General features: G+C 46.2%; 1 pseudogene across 1 annotated transcript in view; it reads right to left on the bottom strand.

Annotated features, from left to right (window-relative positions):
• Nucleotides 1-5,375: 5,375 nt before the first annotated feature.
• LOC144806069 (uncharacterized) overlaps nt 5,376-23,441 on the bottom strand; it is a 59,616-nt pseudogene continuing 41,550 nt past the window's right edge. Inside the window, exon 2 of the transcript XR_013605684.1 lies at nt 5,376-7,658. The product of XR_013605684.1 is annotated as an uncharacterized LOC144806069 (transcript). The remainder of the gene's footprint in view (nt 7,659-23,441) is intronic.

Here is a 23,441-nt window from a genome sequence, read left to right as displayed (position 1 = left end):
CTGCGCTGTCGAGCAGCGTTAATGTCCATGTCAGGTTACGAAGCTATGTTCTCACTAGCCGTGGCATACCTTACGGTTAACGCAGCAACTTTCTTTTTCTGAAAATGAAGGCGTTAACGTGGCAAGTCGTCCTGCTTGCCTTTACCATCAGAGGGGCGGGGCCGCTCACGTCCTTCTGGGGCACCCCGACCCCTGCCGTGTTCTCCGCCACCGGCTTGTGTGCCCGATGTTTCCTCTGAAGAACGACGAGAATGTTGCTCAGGTACCTGAAATCTATCAGGAGACCTAATTCTTGCGTGGTCGCACAAATCATAAGTGCGCTCAGTAGACACTGGTATCGGCGACGCCGGACGCGACCCCAGTTTCTATTGCTGCTTCCTCTGTTTTTTATTCTTCCAATTCTGTTTTGGAAAATTTGGACGGTCGTCTTTAGTAGACTTTGCCATCTGAGTCTGCGGTTGAGTTTCCGTTTTAGCAAAAGGCTTAACACCCAAACTATTGCGACCAATGGTCTTATAAGCCTCCGCAATAATTCTCGGTAACGCTCGGGGTTTGACGACGTCTGGGACAAGGCGCAAAGCAATTCAACACCTGAAAGTTAACCGCATCTCCCTTTACATTACAAAAGATGAGATCAGCAACTACATCAAACAATCCAAAGAGCCTCATTCTCAACTTGACAGCCGCCTCCGGACTGTGCTCATCCTGAACACGCTTGATCACAGAGGGCAAGACAGTCATAGACGGCATGCCGAAACACTTTGCATATACTGCTGCAAATACTTTACCCCAATTCTCACAATCTGTTACCTCTGGCAATAAGTCTTTCTGCAAGCTAATTGTGAGAATCCTGTGTTTTTCCACAGGAGTGGTATTAGGAAACACTGCTTCCAGTTGGTCAAATTTCTCAGCAAGCCAATAAGGCATTTCGTACTTAGTTTGGGGGTGCTTGCCCATTACCGAATTAACCGAATTAACCATGACGGGACTAATTGGCATCCCGGCCGGTCCAACTTGTTGCGCTGCAAGAAACATAATGAACTAAAGCCCTATGTACCCCAACAAAAGAGGTATAAAGTTGACACAAGTCGTCAATCGGGGCATTGAGATAACGTGGATATGGTGTGAACCCGGCTAAGACCGGCAAAGTGGCCCCAGGAATTGAAAAGGGACCTAACCGAACCGGAGTTATGGAGTGGGGGAGGGTGCCATTAAACCAAACACAATGCTGCCATGCCGAAATTGGAATCTCTTGTGTCCTATATGGAGTATAGTTCATAGGAATCGCAGTGTGAGTGTATGTTTGGAACATATCCTCATCCGCATTTATTGCAGGAAACGTGACCTAAGAGTAGAAAAGCTCAAAGGGGAACGCCAAATCAGCACTCACCACAAAGATAACAGACATACCATCGTCTGGTACTCCAAACTGCGTCAGATGACGCCGGAGCGCTGCCTGACTATGCTGAGATATATCAATATCACACATAAGGATATAGAGAAAAAAAACTATTTATATAAATTGCAGCACAAAAAGGGTAGTTATTCAAAACGTGAACTTTTTTATAAATCTCAAGATTGAATTAACCTATAACCCATTCGTATAGGTAGGTTAATCCGTCACGCCTGTTAACCGGAAACAGTGATGAGGGTATTGTGGACAGATACAAGCACTAATCAAGACGTTGGGCGCCATGTTGCGGGGATTTTGCTCATGCACAGAACTATGCGCAGGAAACCAGGACCTCAGTGTATTGTATGTATGTATGTATGTATGTATTTGCATACTTATATAGCGCTATGCTGTCACCCGGAGGGTATCCTGGTGCTTTGACACAAGCCGAACCACCGATGCAGAGCTCAGACTGCTCTTGGGAACAGATGGGTTTTGAGCCCTTTTTTAAAAGCTGGAAATTCAACCAGACTCCATAGCAAGAGCGGGAGAGAATTCCAAAGTCTGGCGGCCGCAAAGCTAAACGACCGCCCACCCATCCTTATCCTCTGAACTCTGGGGACCGTCACCAAACAGGCAGAGGAGGAGCGTAGGCTCCGAGAGGTGGAATACCAAGAGAATAAGTTCTGCAGCAAAACTGGGCCCTGTCCATGTAAAGCTCTAAAAACCAGGCAGGATGCTTTAAAAAGGATACGCTGATGTACAGGCAGCCAGTGTAAATCCTGAAGTGCCGTGGTGGAAGAGGCAGCGCGCGGTCGAGAAAGTGCCAGCTTAGCTGCCATATCTTGGACCCGCTGCAGTTTGCCCACCAGCGTACTAGGCGCCTCCAGGAGCAGTGCGTTGCAGTAATCCAGTCTGCTTAGGATCAGGCCCCGCACTACCTCTGGCCTAGCCTGCGCTGGGAGCAGTGGTAGTACTTTCTGCAACATCCGAAGCAGCATCATGAAGGTGGCTACGGTTTTGTTGACGAAGAGGTCCAGTTGTAGGTTGGGGCCAATCATGACCCCCAGATTTCGAGCAGACTCTGCTGCAGTCACCGCCCCCGAGAAGGAAGGGGGCCAGAAATCATCCGGTAGTGCACGCGGGACACGGTCATTGGAGCAGTACAGCACCTCCGTCTTAGATCCATTAAACTGGAGGGAGTTGGAGCGCAGCCAGTTCGATGTGGCAGTCATACATCGGTGGAATGTCTCTAAAGAGACAGCGTCTTTGCCCTTCAAAGAAAAGACCAATTGGGTATCGTTGGCGTAATTAAACACCGAGATGCCGAAAGATTTTATCAATAGGATCAGAGGGCGGAGGTACAGATTGAATAATATGGGGCTGATGGCCGAGGCCTGCGGTACCCCCTGCCCAACTTTCCGCACATCCGACTTAAAAGGCGGCAAAGCCACCACCTGCTGTCTGTTGTTAAGGTATGAGACTAGCCAGTCCCTGGCCAGCCCCATAACCCCGATCTCCTCCAATCTCTCAATGAGGGTGGAGTGGCTGACCGTGTCGAACGCGGCCGACATGTCGAGCAACACTAAAAAGGCTGCCCGACCTGTGTCGACCCGCGAACGAAGATTGTCCAACACGGCCACCAACGCAGATTCCGTCCCATGCGCTGGCCGGAACCCAAACTGGGCCACATCCAACCTGGTGTTATCCTCTAGGAAACTGGATAGAGAGCGGGTAACCAACTTCTCCAAGATCTTAACCGGAAAAGGGAGCAGGGAGATGGGCCTGTAATTTGACAGACAGGTGGGGTCGAGTGTAGGTTTTTTCAGGAGGGGGGAGACTACCGCCAGCTTCCAACTCTCCGGAACAGTCGCAGTAACAAGCGACTGGTGGCAGATAGAGTACACAGGGTAGAAAAGTTCTTGCTGGAATAGTTTCCAGAATTTATGCGGAAGAGGATCCAGTGGAGAGCCAGATGATACAGTCTGTGCCAATTTACAGAACTCCTCAAAAGGTGGAAAAGAGAAACAGCTCTATTGAGGTCGATTGGAGAGTTCACCCGACGCTCCCAGACTAAGGGGAGAGCAGTTCTGCCGGGGACGACTGGGAGATTTCTCCAAAGCCTCCAGACTAGAGGAAAGGCAGCTCAGCTGGAGACAGTTGGATAATACTCCCGAGACTGCCGAGCTGAGAAGAGAATAGTTCAGCTGGGGCAAACTAAAGGGTTCCTCCGGAGCTCCCAAGCTGAGAGGCAAACAACTCTGCCGGGGTCGACTGGAAGACTCTTCCGGAGCTCCCACGCCGAGAGGGGGACAACTCGGCAGGGGTCGACTGGCAGATTCGTCCGGAGCTCCCGGGCTAAGAGAAGAGCGACACAGCTGGGGTCGACTGGAGGACTCTTCCGGAGCTCCCAAGCCGAGGGGCGAGTAGGTCGGCCGGGGTCGACTGGAAGGTTCTACCGGAGCTCCTGACTGAGAACCGCATGGGAGACCTCCTGGGGGAGCCTGACTAGATAAGCTGTCCAAGGAGACCGACAGAGGCGAGACCCCAAAAACCAACCTCAGTGCTCAGAACCCCTATCCAACTAGCATCAGTGTCTCATTCGTTCTCCGTACTGCAGCAAAGCTACCAATGATTAGACAACCCAGAACAAGTGACTTTGGGACCTCTCAGGAATAGTGGGAATCAAGAACACTCTTTCATTTTCATTCTCATAAATGTCCACAATGTGAGTAATCAGAGACAAGGTATAGTTTAAAATGTTTATTTCAACTACGTGCTCTAAGATGCAGTATATTTGCTAACGCAAGTAAAAATATGCAAAAAATCAATACAATCAGCATTGTTACAATTCCATAAAATACAAAGGGAGAAATCATATTATAATGATAGTGGAACCAGGTCTATAGCGCCGTGTGTACTACCCTCCCCTTGCTAGGTATTATAATAAAAGAGGATCTCTAGGTTAAAACAGGGACCGCATACCTCCAAAGTCAGGTGAAGTGAATCACATCCCAGCTCAGCACAGTTCTTTGTTGATTGAAAGTTTTTTTCCAAGTGCCAGTCTCATGCATGCAATGCTATATTAAAAGCACCCGAGTTTCAGAAATGAGCAGCTGTGTTCGTGTTGTGTCTAGAGCGTGGGCCGATCAACCTGCATCAACAGCATACATTGTTATTTTAACCTTGAACACTTTGTGCAGACTTGAGGTCGCAGTGTGAGTCTAGAGATGTGAAAAACAGATCATTCTCATGTGAAGGAAAAGCAAGCAGTTTGTCTTTATAAAAACAGAGACATGTAGTGTCATGTGCAAAAGCAGCAAAATGCTGTTGAGAAGCTAACTCACTTATGCTAATATAGCAATGTGTGCAGGCAGAACCGTATCCTCACTACACTTTTACAGGTAGCATGAACAGGAACTCTTGGATGTTTTTCTTTGTAACTCTTCATCGCCAAATAAAAACCACCAGTGTTTCTTTTCTTTTATACCACATTGAGCTAGTCTCCCAGTGGATTCCTGTTATATCACTTTGTTTTTTCTATGTGTACCGAAGTGAACAATCACTGGGAACAGACACTTTTAATATTCTACAAATCTTTGGTTTTCTTCATTTCTTCTAGTCGAGTCTTCATTCATCTGGTATTTGAATAACCCACATAATTATATACTTGTTCCTGTAATTCCTTCATCTCACAATACCTGCACTGTTCTGCTCCTGTCTATGTCCTCAGATGAGTCAATATTATTGTTAATGTTCTTAAGCTCTTTTTGAATTCACTGCATCTCTAGGATTATTTCTAAGTGAGTTAAATGAAGGTGTGTGTTCGCTGAGTCTATGTAGGATTAGAAATTGATTAACGCTTGTCACACTTTTAATACACTTGTAAGGTTTACCCCAGGTGTGTTTGCAATTAACAAAATCACTTCTGACATTCATTGCAATGCTCTTTTTTACTCTGTGTATGTTAGTTGATGTATTCGTGGGTTAAGTAACTGACAGAAGATATTCACACATTCACTGCACCTGAAAGGATTTTTCTCTGTGAGCATTAACGGATGAATCCTTAATGCGAAAGATTTCCTAAAGGTACTTCTACACTCACTACAGTTGTATGGTATTTACAGCGTGTGTGTAAGCGGATGTCTACATAAGCTTGATAATTAACTACATTTCTTCACACATTCACTGCGCTTGAATGGCTTTTCTTCTGCGTGTGTTCGCTGATGCTTGCTTAGGATTTAAAAGATTTTTTCCCCTTTGTGAGCTCGCTGATGATTTCTTAATGTTGAAGAGTAAGTAAAACTACTTCCACATTCACTGCAATGGTAAGGTTTTTCCCCAGTGTGTATTCGCTGATGTCTCCGGAGGCTTGTTAACTGACTGAAGCTCTTTACACATTCACTGCACTGGTATGGTTTTTCCCCTGTGTGTATTCTCTGATGTGTGTGGAGGTGTGTCATTTGACTGAAGCTCTTCACACATTCACTGCACTGGTATGGTTTTGCCCCTGTGTGTATTTTCTGATGTGTGCGGAGATATGTAATGTGACTGAAGCTCTTCACACATTCACTGCAATGGTATGGTTTTTCCCCTGTGTGTGTTCTCTGATGTGTTTGGAGTTCTTGTAACCGACGGAAGCTCTTCACACATTCACTGCAATGGTATGGTTTTTCCCCTGTGTGTATTTTCTGATGTGTGTGTAGCTGTGAAATCTGATTGAAGCTCTTCGTACATTCACTGCATTGGTATGGTTTTTCCCCTGTGTGTATTCGCTGATGTGTGTGGAGGTTTGATATCTGACTAAAGCTCTGCACACATTCATTGCAATGGTATGGTTTTTCCCCTGTGTGTATTCGCTGATGTCTTTGGAGATGTGATAACTGACTGAAGCTCTGCACACATTCCTTGCAATGGTAGGATTTTTCCCCTGTGTGGATTCTCTGATGTGTGTGGAGGTTTGATATCTGACTAAAGCTCTGCACACATTCATTGCAATGGTATGGTTTTTCCCCTGTGTGTATTCGCTGATGTCTTTGGAGATGTGATAACTGACTGAAGCGCTTTACACATTTATTGCAATGGTATGGTTTTTCCCCTGTGTGTGTTCGCTGATGTCTTCGGTGGTTTGTTAACTGACTGAAGCTCTTTACACATTTATTGCAATGGTATGGTTTTTCCCCTGTGTGTGTTCGCTGATGTCTTCGGAGGTCTGTTAACTGACTGAAGCTCTTCACACATTCAGTGCAATGGTATGGTTTTCCCATGTTTGTATTCGCTGATGCTCTTTTATGGTTTCTAATTGGCTAAAGTTCTTGACATATTCAGTGCAATTGCACGATTTTTCTCCTGACCATGTTTCCTGAAGGGTCAGCATAGTTAATAAACCACTTGATTTATTTTGGACGCTTGATTTCCGATTTAACAATAATATACAAGAGTCACTAAATACCTGCCACATTCATAATATCAGTAAGACTTCCTTGTGGGTGATTGCATCTTTAGATTGGATAATGGCTTTGCATGCTTTAGGGTAAAGCTTAATATTTCTTCCGGTAGGTGCAAATTGGGACAATACTCTGTACTTCAGAGAGCAGAACTCTGCTTTCCTTTAGCCTTAGTTGTTAGGCTCCACTTCATTGTGCTTTTCCCTGGTGCCTGTGGTTTGGCTAGAAAGAGTTAACAATACACCTAGAGCACTGAATGCTGGTCTGTTGCCAGTTTAGATAGCGAAGCACTGCTCTAGCCATATCATGATGGTGAAGCGACTCGTAATGTGTACAGCTACTCCAAAGAGTGTCCCGGGGCAAAGCACAGGTCAGAAAGAATGTAAATCCGGTTGTTTCAAACATGGACAAAAAGCCAAGTTTTCAACCTTTTTTAAACATTATCATGTTGCTAACAGCTCAAAACGGAAGAGGGAGTTTGTTCCAAGCTATGGATCCCAAATAGACACGAGTCCTTCCTCCAACTCTCATACCGGCCTCATGATCAAAGCTGGTGTTGGACGCTTGTTTATACAGCAGGTGGTTTGTCAGTTTTGTTGCCTTAATTTTGTTGAGGTAATTTCTTTGTCTTGGGGTGTCGAGGTGCAGATCTCAGACTCGGACACTCACTGAATTGCCTTTGACTGCGTTTTCCTGGATCTGTCCTCTGCCTCTGATTGCACTGATGTTTTTGGAGCTCCTTATTTTTGATAATTTTTGCAGGTTTGATGTGTTATCTTCATTATTTATAATCAATCCGTGCATTTAAGGCTTATTCTCTGTTGGATGTAAAGAAATGCAATATTACTAAATGCAAATGTAATAGAATGTGAATACACAATATTTAACCAGCTGTGGAAGACTTCTCTTCTCTACCATATTTGAAATTTAGTAAGGAACATTTTACCATACATGGATATTTCATTAAAGCTGCGGTTGAACATGTCACATCTTATTTACTTCTGAAAAGGCAGTGATTTACCAATGTTCAGAGTAAATTACTGACAAAAGGGCAGCTACAGAGCACTCATGTGCTACAGGTACAGTTTTAGGTAGATACACATGGACAAGATTTCAATTAACCAGAACAGATTGTGGAAAAAGAGAGGAATCAGGAAGCGCTGCCGTTAATTCAGTTTCAGGAAGTATCTACCAAAGGTAGCTCTTCAGGAAGTGTATACCAAAGGTAGCTCTTCAGAAAGTGTATAACAAAGGTAACTCTTTAGGAAGTATATATGACAGAGGTAACTCCAGACACCTTTTTCCACAATGCTTTCCTGTTCACACTGGATTAGCTCAAATGCCAACTCCTGCCTTTACCTTGCAGCTCATTAATAATCCACATTTAATAATAATAATATAATAATCCACATTTGTAAAGCGCACACTCACCCGTAAGGGTCTCTAGGCGCTGGGGGCCGTCGGGAAGATTAAGCAGGCTATTGCCCAGAGTCACATGGTGCTGGGCTAATCTGCCGCCGGCCCCGGGGATCGAACCGTGATCCCCAGATTCCAGCGTCAGTCACCCTGGCCGCGGCGCCACACCTCTTCCATTAAGAGTCTTTCTATGAGTGCGACGGCCCTCATGATCGCCGTACTCAGGGTTGTGGTCCAAATGCCACCATCCTGGCAGACTGATTGGCGTATTATAATTATGATGGTGGGACGGCCCCCCCCCGCCAGGATCAAGGATCCCGCTGTGGAGGCAGTCTGCAAACACCCTGAATATGTTGGCAATGCCAATGCCGACATCGCTGAGCATATTACGGTCTGCATATCCGCTGCCCTTTTCCTGGCGGGACCCCACCATGAAAAGGATAAAGGACATGCAGGTAAGGGGGCCCTCACAGGGCCCCGGACGATTCTGCTCCTGGGGTTGCATGTGGGGGACACATGTTGTGCCACCCAATGGAATTGCACTCTTGTTCCTGCACAGTGTTGCATGCATGACATGGTGCAGGAACGTGCTGCAGGCACTCTTAAGGTGGTGGTATGCTGTTTAGGCTCTCTAATAAGCCTAATACAGCCGCCACAAGACCACTGCTGCATTGGATTTCCCCCCCTGGATTTAGGTCATAATCCGGCGGCGGGCTCTCAATGGGCTTGGCAGTCTGCTTGGTACCTCCGCTGTGGTAGTCTCATTGGAAGACCGCCACACTCGTAATAAGCCCCTAAGTCACCTTCAACACATTTTACAGACCCCCTGGCTCAAGCATTTCTGGATCCTTCTAACCTGGAAGACTGGAGCATTATCCTGAGTTGAGGTGGATTTTCTATCAGCGTAATATATATCCATCTCCCTTGAACTATTGACTGATTCTGCCCTGAAAGACAACTTAAAAAGTGAGTCTTTAGTTCTTCCTAAAGTAGGTAAAGTTAAGATCCTGTTGTATTTCAATCAGCAGCTCCTTCCAGGGTTTTCTGTGAAACAGAATGATGGGTTAATTCTAATGGCCCGTCTTTATATTGCGCACACAGATATGGCAAACAAACATTAATTCATGAGATTTATTATTCAACAATATCAGTCATTTAATCCTTATATAGAATCCATCACAACCAATAATTTATCTGAAATATCAAGCATCCAACAGATGTGTGCATATTAATAATTGCTTTCCATGTTCCTGTTTTCAATGATATTTGACTTATTGTGGTCTGTCTGAAGGCCAGGATGCTACTTTGAAACTCAACAGGGCTTTGGTAGAGCGAAAGGGGATGTCGATTGTTCACAGGTGAAGTCACATTCCTCCATTCCCATCTTTCTTTTTTCCAGGTTTACCTCATTCCATGTCCTTCAGCTCCCCTACTCCCCTCGGTCTGTGTACTCACTCTTCAGGGTTCATTGTTAGCTGTGGCAGGGGGGCACGCTTGAAGCATGCACACAGCAGATGGAGATAATGGCCTGATAGTGAAGAGGCCGTGGTTGTCAGTACACTGATCACAAGCTTCATTTAAGAAGCTCACCTGGGAGGTACTAACTGAGGAGGTGCACAGGAAGGGGCCTATTAGCTATAAACAGAGAGAGTGCACAGGTGGGTGCTGCTAGTGAGGTATAAACAGATGAGGTACACATATAGGTGCTTATGAGGTATAAACAGATGAGGTGCACATATAGGTACCTATGAGGTACAAACAGAGCAGGTGCACAGGTAGGTGCTAATGAGGTATAAACAGAGGAAGTGAACAGGTAGATGCTTCAGTGACTCTGGGACTATATCTGCTTCTAGACCCTCTTCCTATAACGCTGGCTCCTGCTCCTTTTACAACACTTGCTGCAGACAAGGGGCCTGATTTAGAGTTTATCAGACAGGTTATTGCTTCAAACATGACAGATCATGATCGCTTTATTACAATTGCCACAGAATATAATGCATTTTTAATAGGGTAGACAGGACACCTGCCTCATTTATGACAGAATAAACCATCCACCTGAATATAAATCGGGCCCTTGGCGGACATTGTGTCCAGTGTCTTCTCAGTGTTGGAAAGAATCCATTGCATCAACGGCACAGTATTATCTCACCACTGCTGTGACTCGCAGTCATAAGGCCATTATGAAGGGACTAAGATGTGTGCCAGAATGCCTGTGAATAGTTAAGCATGAGCGTTTAGGAGGGAGATGGGTCTGTATGATGAGCAGGACTAGGGGGTTTTCCAGGGCCTGTGAATAACCATCTTTACTGTCTCTATCTTGGTGTCAGTGGGCTTGTCTGTGTCCCCAGATGAGTTGTTTTGCAGCTTATCTTATTTATGCTCAAAGAGTTGGAGCTTTTAGGACTAAGCAGCTCTTTCAACAATGTTTGAAAACAAAACTAGTCAGATGATCGCCACAAGGTGTACATGTTTTGCATGTGTAGAATCACACACTAGTAAATGCAGCGCACGCATGCTTCACCTCGTCAGTTTGTGAATGAACCCTAACTTGTGAGTAAGTGAAAATTCACAGACGCCAATCTGACTCTTTCTGACACTTAGAGTTTCACTTCAACAAAATGCTGCAGTAACTCTCCATCCAGGGTAGGAAGAGAAATGGATCACCCTCTAAAAGTGGTGGCGAGTAGTGCTATACGGTACATTGCACCATTTATGCGAGAAAAACTGGGGAAATGGTACAAGGCACTGGGAAAATGGCATGTGATGACAATGTGGCATGACCTTCCCACTACACGTGCTTTTACACTTTTTTTGGGCTGTCTGTGTCCAGTTTATCAAGGCTCAGGGTCTAGTTTCAAGTCAAGAGATAGTGCAGGATTAGACTAATTATAATGTCATACATTCCAACAAATGCCTTTACCACGTATGCCTTTACCACGTAACACCTTTACCACGCAAGTCTTTACCATGCATATGCCTTGACCACGCATAATGATTTACAACAATGGCCCTGCCATAAATCACCTCAAAATGACTTTATCCAAAGGACGATCAGCCGTACTCTCACTCCGTGTGCCACGAAGACGACAAATCATTGTCCAAGTGCTCACTACTGTTTTATTCATTCTATAATGCAGCAAAACCCAACACATGATGCCTACGCGTTTCGGCTCACGCCTTCAACCGAGCAACCCAGTGTACCACAACCACAGTGTTATTAAAACAAACACCACATGAACACTACACATTTACGGTCTCCACCTAATCACCTATTACACGTTTAGTGATATACTGCTCCAATTCCCCTTCTAATTCCTCATTTCGCCCACATTGTCACACAGAAATGTTGGCAGTTTTCAGTGTTAAAGTAAAAAGATTCTCTATATTTCCAGATTTCATATTTATGGTGGGGCAGATATCTGCTTTTACCAGCCCCATTTGAACTAAAGAGGTTATACGTAATGAGGCTTACACGCTGGCTGACCTCCAGACTGTCCTGGGGCTTGTCTTTATGGCTGCTCCACCTTCAATTCTCTGTGGTTCGCAAGTAACGTTCCCCAACGAACAGGGCTCTTAACACCTTAATATCTCGGTGGGATGGTGTACTTGCTTGCAGCACATACAGGAGATCACCATATCTAATTAAGTTGGCCAAACTTTATGACAAGGCCTAGAACACAAGCAAAGGTAATGCGCTGGGCAGCTTCCCGTACTTAGCTGTGTTCACATTCAGTCCTGTTAGGCACTGCTATGCTCCCCGATGGAACTTCCCGCCACTGACGAGCTGATAATCATTCCCAACTCTAAAGCAGATGTATTTCACGAATAGAACAATATCCAACGAGTCTTCACTCTTTCATACAGCATCCCTCTCGCAAATAACATTTGTTCTCCAGCAAGGCTAGGTTACAGCAGTAGCCAGTGTGTCAGGGGCTCTAGTCCAAGAAATAAATTCCCTCTTTGACCCATGTTAAACTGTGAAATACAGCAATAATTAGGAGTTCAGTGGGCCCTGGTGCCACTGCACCTGCTGCGCAAATGGAAGCTACGCCTCTAGGTTGAAAATAGGAATGGAGGAAAAACAATCCGTGTTTGGGATAAATGTGATTACATAGAAAATTGCGGGTGTGCTAATGTCATTTAATATGTTTTTTTAAATTGTAAGGCAGGCTTGGGGAATACCTAATTAAAAGAGGCTTTCTATCTTCTACGGCAGAAAAGGGTGTACCTACAAAGAAATACACATACAAAGGTCTGCACAGGTCCACAAACACACGCACAAAATATGAACACAAAGATAAGTACCACTATACCGAATTCTGTGGAATTGGTGAAAAACTCTGTGAATTCTGCTCCGCAACGCCATTCTGTCTCACCACAATTAAGTTCAAGTTCAAGTTCAGGAATTTATATAGCGCGCTACTCACCCAGAGGGTCTCAAGGCGCTGGGGGTGGGGGAGGGGGGGGGAATAATTATTTATCGAATAGCCAGGTTTTAAGTTCTTTCCTGAAGGAGATGTGGTTCTGTGTAAGGCGGAGTTGAGTGGGGAGTGAGTTCCAGGTCTTGGCCGCCAAGTAGGAGAAGGATCTACCTCCCATCGTGGATCTTTGGATACGCGGAACTGCGGCGAGGCCTTGATTGGAGGATCTAAGTTGGCGGGTGGGTGTGTAGAAGGACAGTCGAGTGTTGAGGCATTCGGGTCCTGATTTGTAGAGGGCCTTGTGTGCGTGGGTGAGGAGACGGAATGTTATTCTCTTGTTGACGGGAAGCCAGTGGAGGTCTTTCAGGTGGCCGGTAATGTGATCTTGGCGAGGGATGTCCAAAATGAGTCTTGCTGATGCGTTTTGGATGCGTTGGAGTTTTTTCTGTAATTTGGCTGTGATTCCGGCATAGAGGGTGTTTCCATAGTCCAGTCGGCTGGTGACCAGTGCGTGGGTGACCGTCTTTCTTGTTTCGGTGGGGATCCAATGGAAGATTTTTTTGAGCATACGAAGTACGTTGAAGCAGGAGGATGAGACGGCGTTGACTTGTCTGGTCATCGAGAGTGAGGAGTCTAGGATGAAGCCAAGGTTACGTGCATGGTCTGTTGGAATGGGTGCTGAGCCCAGGTCCGCAGGCCACCATGAGTCGTCCCAGGCAGAGGGGGATGAACCTAGGATGAGCACTTCTGTTTTGTCTGAGTTAAGTTTTAGGCAGCTGTTTTTCATCCATACGGCTACTTCTTTCATGCCTTCGTGAAGGTTCCTTTTGGCGGTGTTGGGGTCTTTGGTGAGGGAAAGGATCAGCTGGGTGTCGTCAGCATAGGAGATGATGTTAAGGTTGTGTTGACGTGCGATGGAAGCGAGTGGGCTCATGTAAACGTTGAAGAGGGTGGGGCTGAGTGATGATCCTTGTGGTACACTGCAGATGACTTTGGTGGCTTCTGATTTGAACGGGGGAAGTCGGACTCTCTGAGTTCTTCCAGCTAGGAACGAGATGATCCAGTCCAAGGCTTTTTCTTTTATGCCGATGTTGCTAAGGCGTTGAATGAGGGTGCTATGACAGACAGTGTCGAAGGCGGCGGAGAGGTCGAGTAGGATGAGGGCCACTGTTTCTCCATTGTCTAGTAGTGTTCGGATGTCGTCTGTTGCTGCGATGAGGGCTGTTTCGGTGCTGTGTTTGGCTCGAAAGCCTGATTGTGAGGGATCGAGGGAGTTGTTGGATTCAAGGAAGGCGGCGAGCTGGCTATTGACGGCTTTTTCAATGACTTTGGCCGGGAATGGGAGGAGGGATATGGGGCGGTAGTTTTTAAGTTCAGAGGGGTCCGCAGTGGGTTTCTTCAGGAGGGCACTGACTTCGGCATGTTTCCAGCTTTCTGGGAAGGTAGCAGAGTTGAGGGAGCAGTTGATGACATCACGGAGGTGGGGTGCGATGATGGAGTCAGCTTTGTTGAAGATGTGGTGGGGACATGGGTCTGTTGGCGAGCCAGAATGGATGGAGTTCATTAGGCGGATGGTGTCTTCGGTGGTGATTGGGTTCCAGGCGTTGAGGTTGTTCGAGGGTGGTTTGTGTTCTGAGGGGGGTGGAGAGGATTGTTCGTTGGAGTTGTTTTCGAAACTGTTATGTATGTCTGCAATTTTGTTGTAGAAGAAGGAGGATAGCGAATCGCAGAGGTCTTGGGAGGGAGTGATGTCGTTTGAGGCTGCGGTCGGGTTGGTGAATTCTTTGACGATGTTGAATAGTTCCTTGCTGTTATGGGCGTTGTTGTCGAGTCGGTTCTTGAATGCTGATTTCTTAGTGGATCGAATCAGCTGGTGGTGTTTGCGGTTGGTTGCCTTGAGGGTGGTCATGTTGTCGGTGGTTGGGTTTTTTCTCCAAGTTTTCTCGAGAGAACGGCATAGTTTCTTGGATTTCTTAAGTTCATCGTTGAACCAGGGGGCCTTTTTGCTGTCTTGTTTGGTGTGATGGTTTTTCAGGGGTGCTAATTCATCAGCGCTGTGGGTGATCCATTGTTTGAGTTTGAAGGTCGCTTGGTTTGGGTCCGAAGAGAGGGGGGGTGGGTTTAGGTTGAGCGATGTGAGGAGTTGGTCGGTGGTGACTTTGTTCCATTTTCTTCGGGGAATAGGATGTGGGGTGTTGTGGGTCGAGGTGGTTTTGTAGCTGAAGTGAACACAGCTGTGGTCCGTCCAATGGAGAGCTGTGGTGTGATCAAAGGAGATGTATTTGCTGGAGGTGAAGTTTGGGTCGAGCGTGTGTCCGGCTATATGGGTGGGGGTGTCAACAAGTTGTTTGAGGCCGAGATTGGTCAGGTTGTCAAGAAGGGTGGGGGTGTTGCTGTCGTTTTTCTTTTCCAGGTGGAAGTTGAGGTCTCCCAATAGAATGTAGTTCTCGGAGGCGAGGGCATGTGGAGTGATGAAGTCGGTGATGGATTCGCTGAAGTGTTTACGGGTTCCTGGAGGTCTGTAGATGAGGGTGCCTCTGAGTGTGGTCCTAGGGTCGGTGTGGATCTGGAAATGAAGATGTTCGGCGGTTGTGAGGATGTCGTCGGAGCTGGTCGTGATTTTAATGGTGTTTTTATGGACGATGGCGATGCCTCCTCCTGTTTGGACGGTGCGGTCTTTTCGGATGATCTTGTATTTGTCCGGGATGGCTATGGCGATGTCGGGTGTTGATGATGCGTTCATCCATGTTTCAGTAAGGAAGGCGACGTCCGGTGATGTAGTGTCGAGTAGATCCCAGAGTTCGGTGGCGTGCCTGTGGACCGAGCGGGTGTTCAGCAGGATGCACTTCAGGTGGTTAGAGTCGGAGCTGTGTTTGTGGTTAGTGGGTGTGGTGTGGGTCTTGATGGTGGTAAATTTGCAGTAGTGGCAGGCGAAGGGTCCATGGGTGAGTCCTGGGGCAGTTACGCAACACAGAGGTGTTCGTCCGGGGTTAAGGGCTAGGAGGGTGGCGGCGTCATATGCTATGCTGGAGGAGTGCGCTTTGCGGGGGGCAGGGGGTCTGGCGTTGGGCGCGGTCCAGGCGCGGACGGGCGTAGACGGGCTTACCTTTGGCGCACCTTCGGCGCGCATGGGGCGCGACCGCTGCGCGTGAACGCTGCGCGGGAGGGCATCTGTCATATACGGAAGGTGGAGGGGGCGGGGGCGAGGGAGGAGCAGCTGGGAGGCGTTAGCGGGGCGGGGAGGCTGTCCACGAGGCACAACAAACAAAATGGCTGCGAAAACAAGCAGACCTGCAGCAGGACGAGATTGGGGCACACAGATGGATTGGCGCTATGGGCGGAGGTACCAGCACAATCAGACAGTAATAATAGTTTTAAACTCTACCAGTGCTAGCGCCTGAAATTATATGCGAGCACAGTCAAGTTAGTGTGTAATGCTTACAAGCGCTATAAATAATTAAGTATCTAGACAGTCGGAGTAACGATACCCAAGCAGTTAAATGTGGACAGGCAAGCAGTAACACCCAAGCGCTGCGAGGATCAGGCAGAGAGCGTGGGGGAGCGACCTCTTCGCACGGAGTTAAGGAGGTCACATTAAGAAAACAGAATCCTCACATACCCTTGGAAAAACGACAAGTAACATTATCACATGCTAAAATGAATATAATCATCTAACAAAAGTGAAAATAAAAATACAGCAAGCAGTGAGAGACGTGATGATTTTGGGGTCCTTCCTAATCTAGGGAGAGGACCCAGAAGAATCCTTTAACACAAACAGCACACGATGCTGACATGATTTGGTGGTGGTCCCATCCTCCTAGGACCACCCCAAGCACAGGTATGGGCAAAAATACAATCCCAACCAAAGGCCCTGCAAAGCATTATGGGACGAAATTCTAGAGTGCAGTGAATATTATAGTATCCAATAGCAAAACCCACCTCAGGGGTAGGCTCTCCGGCTCAGCTGAGAGCTAATGCAATAATATTCACTAAACTCTAGAATCTTGCCCCATAATACCCCGCTTTCAGCAAGCAAGAGCATTTTTATCTGTTCTAGCTTGCTAGAAGTGGAACACAGTTTGCTGTGGCTTGGCCGGAGCGGTATAGCTCCCGCCAAGCCACAACAAACAGCTATGTCCCAGGGGTGGCCACCCCGGGAAATAGCAGGAGTCTGGCCTGGGGGTGCCCTGGGCCATTATTGGCTGCAGGTTCTTCATATTTTCCCCAGGGCTGCGGAGGGGCTATGTGACCCCCGCAATACATTTCACAAAAAAGAGGTGTCAGTCCCTAGGGTTGCAGGGAGGTCTGTGTGGCCCCCACACATCAATTAAAATTAGAGCCCTGATCTACCTGATTGTTTTAATTGTGCCGAGGGAGACGCCCCAAAGATATGTAACCGGTCAATTGTATGCCTTCTTTATGCAGGTGATATTGTATTAATGGACCTAACCACTATTGGGATGAACAGAAAGTTGATTTCCTTACAGAACTATACAGTCGATCACTTTTTGAAAATAAGTGTTTCAAAAAGTAAAATTTTAATAATGAAAAGTAAGAAAAATAGAAAATTATGTAATTTCAATTGGCATATAGGTTATGAAAAATTTATAGGTTATAGATTCCTATCCTTATTTAGGGAAATTAATAGCAGGTAGCACAAAGAACAAACTCCATATTGAACACAGCGCAGCTAAAGCAGTATCACACGCCAATGGTTTGCGTATTTTTTATAATGCTATGGGTAGAAGGCATTTCTTACATGTATTAATGGTTTTTAGAGTAAAAATTCCATCAACGCTGTTTTATGCCATTGAATCCATCCCCATCAAAGATTGGAATTTTTTTGACAGAATTGAAGGTCAGATATTACGCAAATTATGTAATTTTAATACTTTAGTTCCATCGGCTGCTATTAGGCTGGAATTTGGCTTAATAAGCTCCTACATTCAAGGTTTAGCTAGGGTTTTAAGTTGGGGATACCAGTTGAAAAATTCAGAGAGAGACTCATTAAGAGGGATCATGTGTCAAGAAGTTTTTGGTGTTCGGGCAACAAATTATTCCTTTTATCATGATTTTTTATTTGCACAAAAAACCTTCTCTATACAAGAAGATTTAGTGAGTACTCAAATCTTTCTTAAAAACCTTTAGTGGTAAGATTAGTTTTAATAGAGACATTGGAATCTGTAATTCCAAAAAGAGTCTTGAGTTAATTGTAAGGACAAACACACCAAAAACACCACAAAAATATGTATATTGGAATTTACAGCATGGACCCCGAAGGCTTCTCACACTATGTCACATGAATCTTCTATCTCTAAACGATCTAACTGCGCACTGGTCCCCAAATCTGAGTAATGGAAAAATCTGTAACCTTTGCAATCTGAGTGTTCAGACCTTGGATCATGTCTTGTTTGCATGTCCCGCATTGACCTCGAGCCGTCGCCGTTGGCTACGACCAATGTTCTTACAAAATGGCGTCAAAAATTTAACTTCAGCACGCAATTTTCTATTTTGTCCAAAAAATTAAGCAGTGTGTTTAAAACTTTTTCATTATTTTAAGGAGTTTATGTGTATATTTTAATCCTGTTTTCTGCCATTGTTCGCACAAGAGGGGGATGCTGTGTTCTTTTTCCATCTTCCGTTCCGATGCTAGCTTAAAATATGTGATAAAGTGAGATACTGGACTGCGTTCACACAAGTATTGCTGCTACTGTATTGCTTTCTGGTTAGGATAGGATATGTTTTATGAATTCTGTTTGATGCTAAAATCAAATAGGCTGCTGAGGATGAATTCTACATTTTTATTTTGTATTTTAACTTGTTGATATTTATTGCCCCCCCCCCGTTCACTTTAGTTCTTTCAGGATACATCTTGCCATTTTATTCCGTTTACCGTTTGTGGAATAAGTGCTGCTATATTTACATTTTCTTGCATTAACTTGTATGCATTTTATGTGGACCTCATTTGAGTTCCAAATCTTAATAAATATTTGAATTGAGAGGTGGTCCCTGGTCCTCCGGGAAGACCGCGCAGGGCCCCCCTTCCAAATTGACAAAAGGCCCAGGGAGATGGCATTCCCCGGGGCCTCAGGGGTTCTGTGTGGCCTCCCGCATTATTTAAAATTAAAGCCCTGAGAAGGTGGCAGCCCCCAGGGTGGAGGAAGGGGGATCCACGCGACCCACGCTTTGTGCAAAGAGAAAGCCGCAGGGAGGTGGCGGACAACGGGGCAGATGGGGAGTCAAAGAGCCCCCCCAATTATAATTAAATAAGCACCGAGGTGGTGGTGGTTCCTGGGCAGTGGGGGAGGCTGTACAGGGCTCAACAAATCCACTCGCATTTGCGAGGGAGAATTGATTAGGACGAGCTATTTTTAGGTCCTACTTGCCCTTTTTGGCGAGTAGGAAGACAAACTAACTTTTGTACTCTGTCTTTGAAAACAGAGCAAAAGTGACAAGATAACAAGATTTAAAGGCATTTTTATTGCTCACAAAGGGAATGAGCAATAAAGATGCCTTTAAATCTTGTTATCTTGTCACTTTTGCTCTGTTTTCAGAGACAGAGGTCAAGAGGGTTACAGTTAGGTCGAGGGGATTTTCCAAGGTACTAGACCTGCAGGACTAGTACAACGTTTCAGATTTTTTGAGCCCTGCTGTGCGAGCCTCCCCCACTTTAATTTTTAAAGAAGCCCCGGGTAAGTGATGGTCCCTGGAGCAATATTCAGCTTCATGGGTTCCCCTCACTCTATTATTTTTAGAAATGCCCTCAGGACCTGGCCCAACTGGGGCGAACACAGGAGACGACGCTTGGTTTAACAACAAAAAATTTGGCAGGGTCCACGGATCCTGCTGAAATTATTTTTTTTAATGCTTTTTTGGCCATGCGAGGTCTTTGTGGGACTCCCCCGAAGAGACCCAGTGGGGTCAGGGTGTTTCTACCCAACCCCCTTTTCTTTTTTTAATGTTTTTTTCTGTGACTTGATTCAAATAGAGTCACAAGACGGCTTCCAACACTTCCTGGTTTGAAGTGTTGGTAGCCAATCAGATCATGGCATGAGATTGGGAGGGGTTGCGGGTCCTCCGTATCCCAAGGTATTTCTTCAAATAACTCTGCAACTACTGTACAGATTTAAAGAAATCACAAAAAGGCACTTCCCTGAATCAACATCCATTTTCCTGCCAAATCTGGTGTCATTCTGTTAAGCAGGTCAGGGCTGTAGCCATGCCAAAATTTCCCATGGAAATTTAAAATGGGAAAAGCGTTTTGGGACCCCCCCTTTTTTCTAAGCCCCCGCTTGACAGATCACCCCAAAAAATGACAGCAGCTAAAGTGAGTTGCAAACTACTTTTAAAAATTTCACGAGGATTCGTCAAATGACACCAAAGTTATTGGCAAATGAAAAAACGCTCTTCCTATGTAAACTACATCCTAACTAAAACTGATGTTGCTGATATTTTATGATACCAAAGGCCTTTTGCTTTAAGGCCTGTAGCTTTCTTTAATCTACTTAAAATTGACACCAGCAAGAATGCATAAAAGGTCACACGTTCCATTTTCTGTGTCAGCCAGCTGCAACTTGCAAAGCAACACAAGGCTTTCCGAGAAATACGCGTGCCAGCTTCCAGCTAGATATTGCAGAAACAGCACATTTCCTATCTGTGTCAACGTGACCTGGCGGGTCACGTCCGTGCCATGCCCACGTATACCAGAAACACATATTTCACCTCTATGGAAATACCCCAAATCTGCTTTTGTCGATGACACGTGCCGATGACACGTGGGCAGCAACACCAGATCGTAGACGTATTTCGGTCCTTAAAAGGTATCACACCAGGATTAGCCTTCACTGATTGGTCCAGCAGGACATAGTCTGATCTGTGTTACGTATTTTGTGATGCCCATCCTCTAGGGCTGGTATCTATAAACTGTCTCTGCACTGTCATACCAATTGGGCACTCAGTAAGCTTTGCTGAGGTCTCCGTGCTGCATGTTTATTTTGCATTCTGATTGGGTTCCAAATAAATCTTGCAAACGTATGTGCTGAGAGAGAATTGTTTCTGTATCATTTTATTATCCTTTATTATTTCAGCTTCAACATTTGGTGAAGAATGCAGTCCCATCACAACTGACTGGCTCCATTGACGGACACTGGTGCTTGAAATCTTCAGCACCCTCTGAGAGAGGGGATTTGAGGTGATAACGTTCCGTTTATTTATCTCTCTCCGATCTCTCTGGTTGCTGGAGCGTCGATACCGGTAGATGGTCTCATTGTTGCCTTTCTGTTGTCTTTGGGGTGATTCTGCTCTTTTCCCTCTCAGCACGCTTGTGTTGTTTCTGCCTCTTGTTCTTGGCTTCCTATGACTGGGCCCGTGTGTTTATGTCCTGGGGATATTTACACTGCTTGTTTTCCGGACTCCATGTCTTTCATGGTCCCTTTTATGGTCACGTTCTTCGTTTTCCTGTTATTGGTTCTCATGATCTATTTTTGATTCTGCCATCACAAGGCCCAGGAACTCAATACTGTTTAGCCGTTTATCTCGCTTTCTGTAATATTGACTTTTCTTCGATTCTGCGCCACGGGTGTGTGTTCACCTCTGTCATTGCTGCCTACTGTCCGCTGCCTTTTCTCACGCGCAATTTTTTTCTTGTCCTGGAGGGTCTGGCCCAGGTCTCCAACATTCCCTGGCTGGTGACGGCAAGTTTCAGCAGGATTCCTGGCCGGCAGTAACTATTAAATAATAATAATAATAATATGAAATTTATAACGCGCTCAGCTTACCCGGGGGCATCCCGGCGCGACAGACCAGAAGGAGAGACTCAACTAATCACTACTGTGGAAACAAGTAGGTCTTAAGAAGTTTCCTAAATAGTAGGATCTTGGGCTCAGCACGAATCTTGAGGGGCAAAGAGTTCCACAGCGTCGCCACCTGCACCGAGAAACGTCTGCCCCCAGTACGAGCTCTCCTAACTCTCGCTGACTGCAAAATATGTTTTTGGTCCGAGCGCAAAAGGCGTGGGGGCTTATAAGGACGGGCCATATCAGAAAGGATGGGGGGCCTTTACCATGAAGAATTTTGTGGGCCGTACAAAGCGCTTTAAATTTCACCCGCTCCTTCACAGGGAGCCAGTGAAGCGTTTTCAGGGCCGGGGCGGCAGACTGCCTTCTGGGAATAGCTATAAGGACTCTCGCAGCTGCGTTTTGCACCTGTTGGAGGGTTTTAAAGGTCGCTTCGGGAGCACCGAGAAACAAGGCATTCCCATAGTCAAGCCTCGATAGGATTAAACCACGTATCAAAAGCTTCTTTGCTGGATCAGGAAGCAGTGGTAACACCTTTCGGGCTGACCTCAGCAGACCAAAACAAACCCCCGCGGTCTTCCTGGCGTGAGTCCTAAAGGACAGATCTTCCTCCAACCATACTCCCAAGGACTTGATCTCCTTCTTGGGAGATGGTGGATCACCAAGAGACCGGGGCCAGCAGCTAGCAATAATGGAGGGACTGGAGTTACCCAGGAGCATCAGCTCAGTTTTTCCTCCATTAAGCTTTAAGGCAGAGTTGGACATCCAACGATAAACATTGGCCAGGCAGTCGTGTAGCACCTTGGGTTGTTCCGCCACCTGAGTGAGGCCCACCACCAGCTGAGTATCATCAGCATAGCTGATGATCCTCACCCCTGAAGGGGTTACCACTCTTTCAAGTGGAGTCATGTATATATTAAATAAGGTAGGGCTCAACGATGAGCCCTGCGGGACTCCACATTGAAGAGGGAATAGGGCAGACTGCTCTGCTCCCTCCCAGACTTGGTAGAAACGATTGGAAAGGAAAGATCCCAACCATTTCAGGGCCGTCCCTGAGACACCTACCTCTGACAGACGTTGGAGGAGCACTTGATGACTCACGGTGTCGAAGGCAGCACTCAAGTCCAGGAGGATCACTGCCACTGACCCTCCTGTGTCTAGAGTGCTCATTGCTTCCTCCACTACTGCCAACAAGGCTGTGTCCGTTCCCTGGCCGGGGCGGAAACCAGTCTGGGAGTCTCCCAACAGGCGGTTGGACTCTAGATGGTAAGAGAGCTGACGATTAACCAGCTTCTCTGCAATTTTTGAAAACCCAGGCAGAAGTGAAATTGGCCTGAAGTTAGTCAAGTTGGAGGGATCCAATCCTGGTTTTTTCAATAAGGCTTTAACCACTGCCCTTTTCCATCTCCGTGGCACTACGCCATGAGAGAGTGAAAGATTGATAAGGTCGGTCAGCGGGGTTGCCAAGGTATTAGCCACAAGCTTAAGGTATTTTATGGGCACTGGGTCACCCGGAGATCCACTCTTCATCTCCAACAGGACCTTTGTAACCTCCTCTTCCGAGAAGGGGCCAAAGGAGGCTAGCTCAATCGGGCATCTTACTGGACTAGCAGCCGGCTCAGAGATTTGAGGGATAACGGGCAAGGAGGATAGTATTTTCTCTATTTTAGAATGGAAGAAACTAGCCAGTTCCTCACATTTGTCTTTAGGATTATCATGCACGACTGGCGGGACCGGGGCTTTCAGAAGTTCCTTAAAATTTTTAAACGATTCTCTTGAAGAATTACTAGCCCTCTCAATCCTATCACTAAAGAAGGTCTTTTTTACATCCTTCAGTGCACTTTTATATTTCCTCATCTCTCTTTTATAGTTGACCCGACTATCTTCTGGCCGCTCTCTCCTCCAGGCCCGTTCCAGCCTTTTGCAAGAGGTTCTGCAGCTCCTAAGTTCGGGGGTATACCAGGGAGCC

Source organism: Lissotriton helveticus (assembly GCF_964261635.1).
Source record: "Lissotriton helveticus chromosome 1_1 unlocalized genomic scaffold, aLisHel1.1 SUPER_1_unloc_43, whole genome shotgun sequence".
NCBI classification, from domain to species: domain Eukaryota; kingdom Metazoa; phylum Chordata; class Amphibia; order Caudata; family Salamandridae; genus Lissotriton; species Lissotriton helveticus.
Note: the sequence above shows the minus strand (reverse complement) of the source record. Positions and strands in the feature narration are given on the sequence as shown.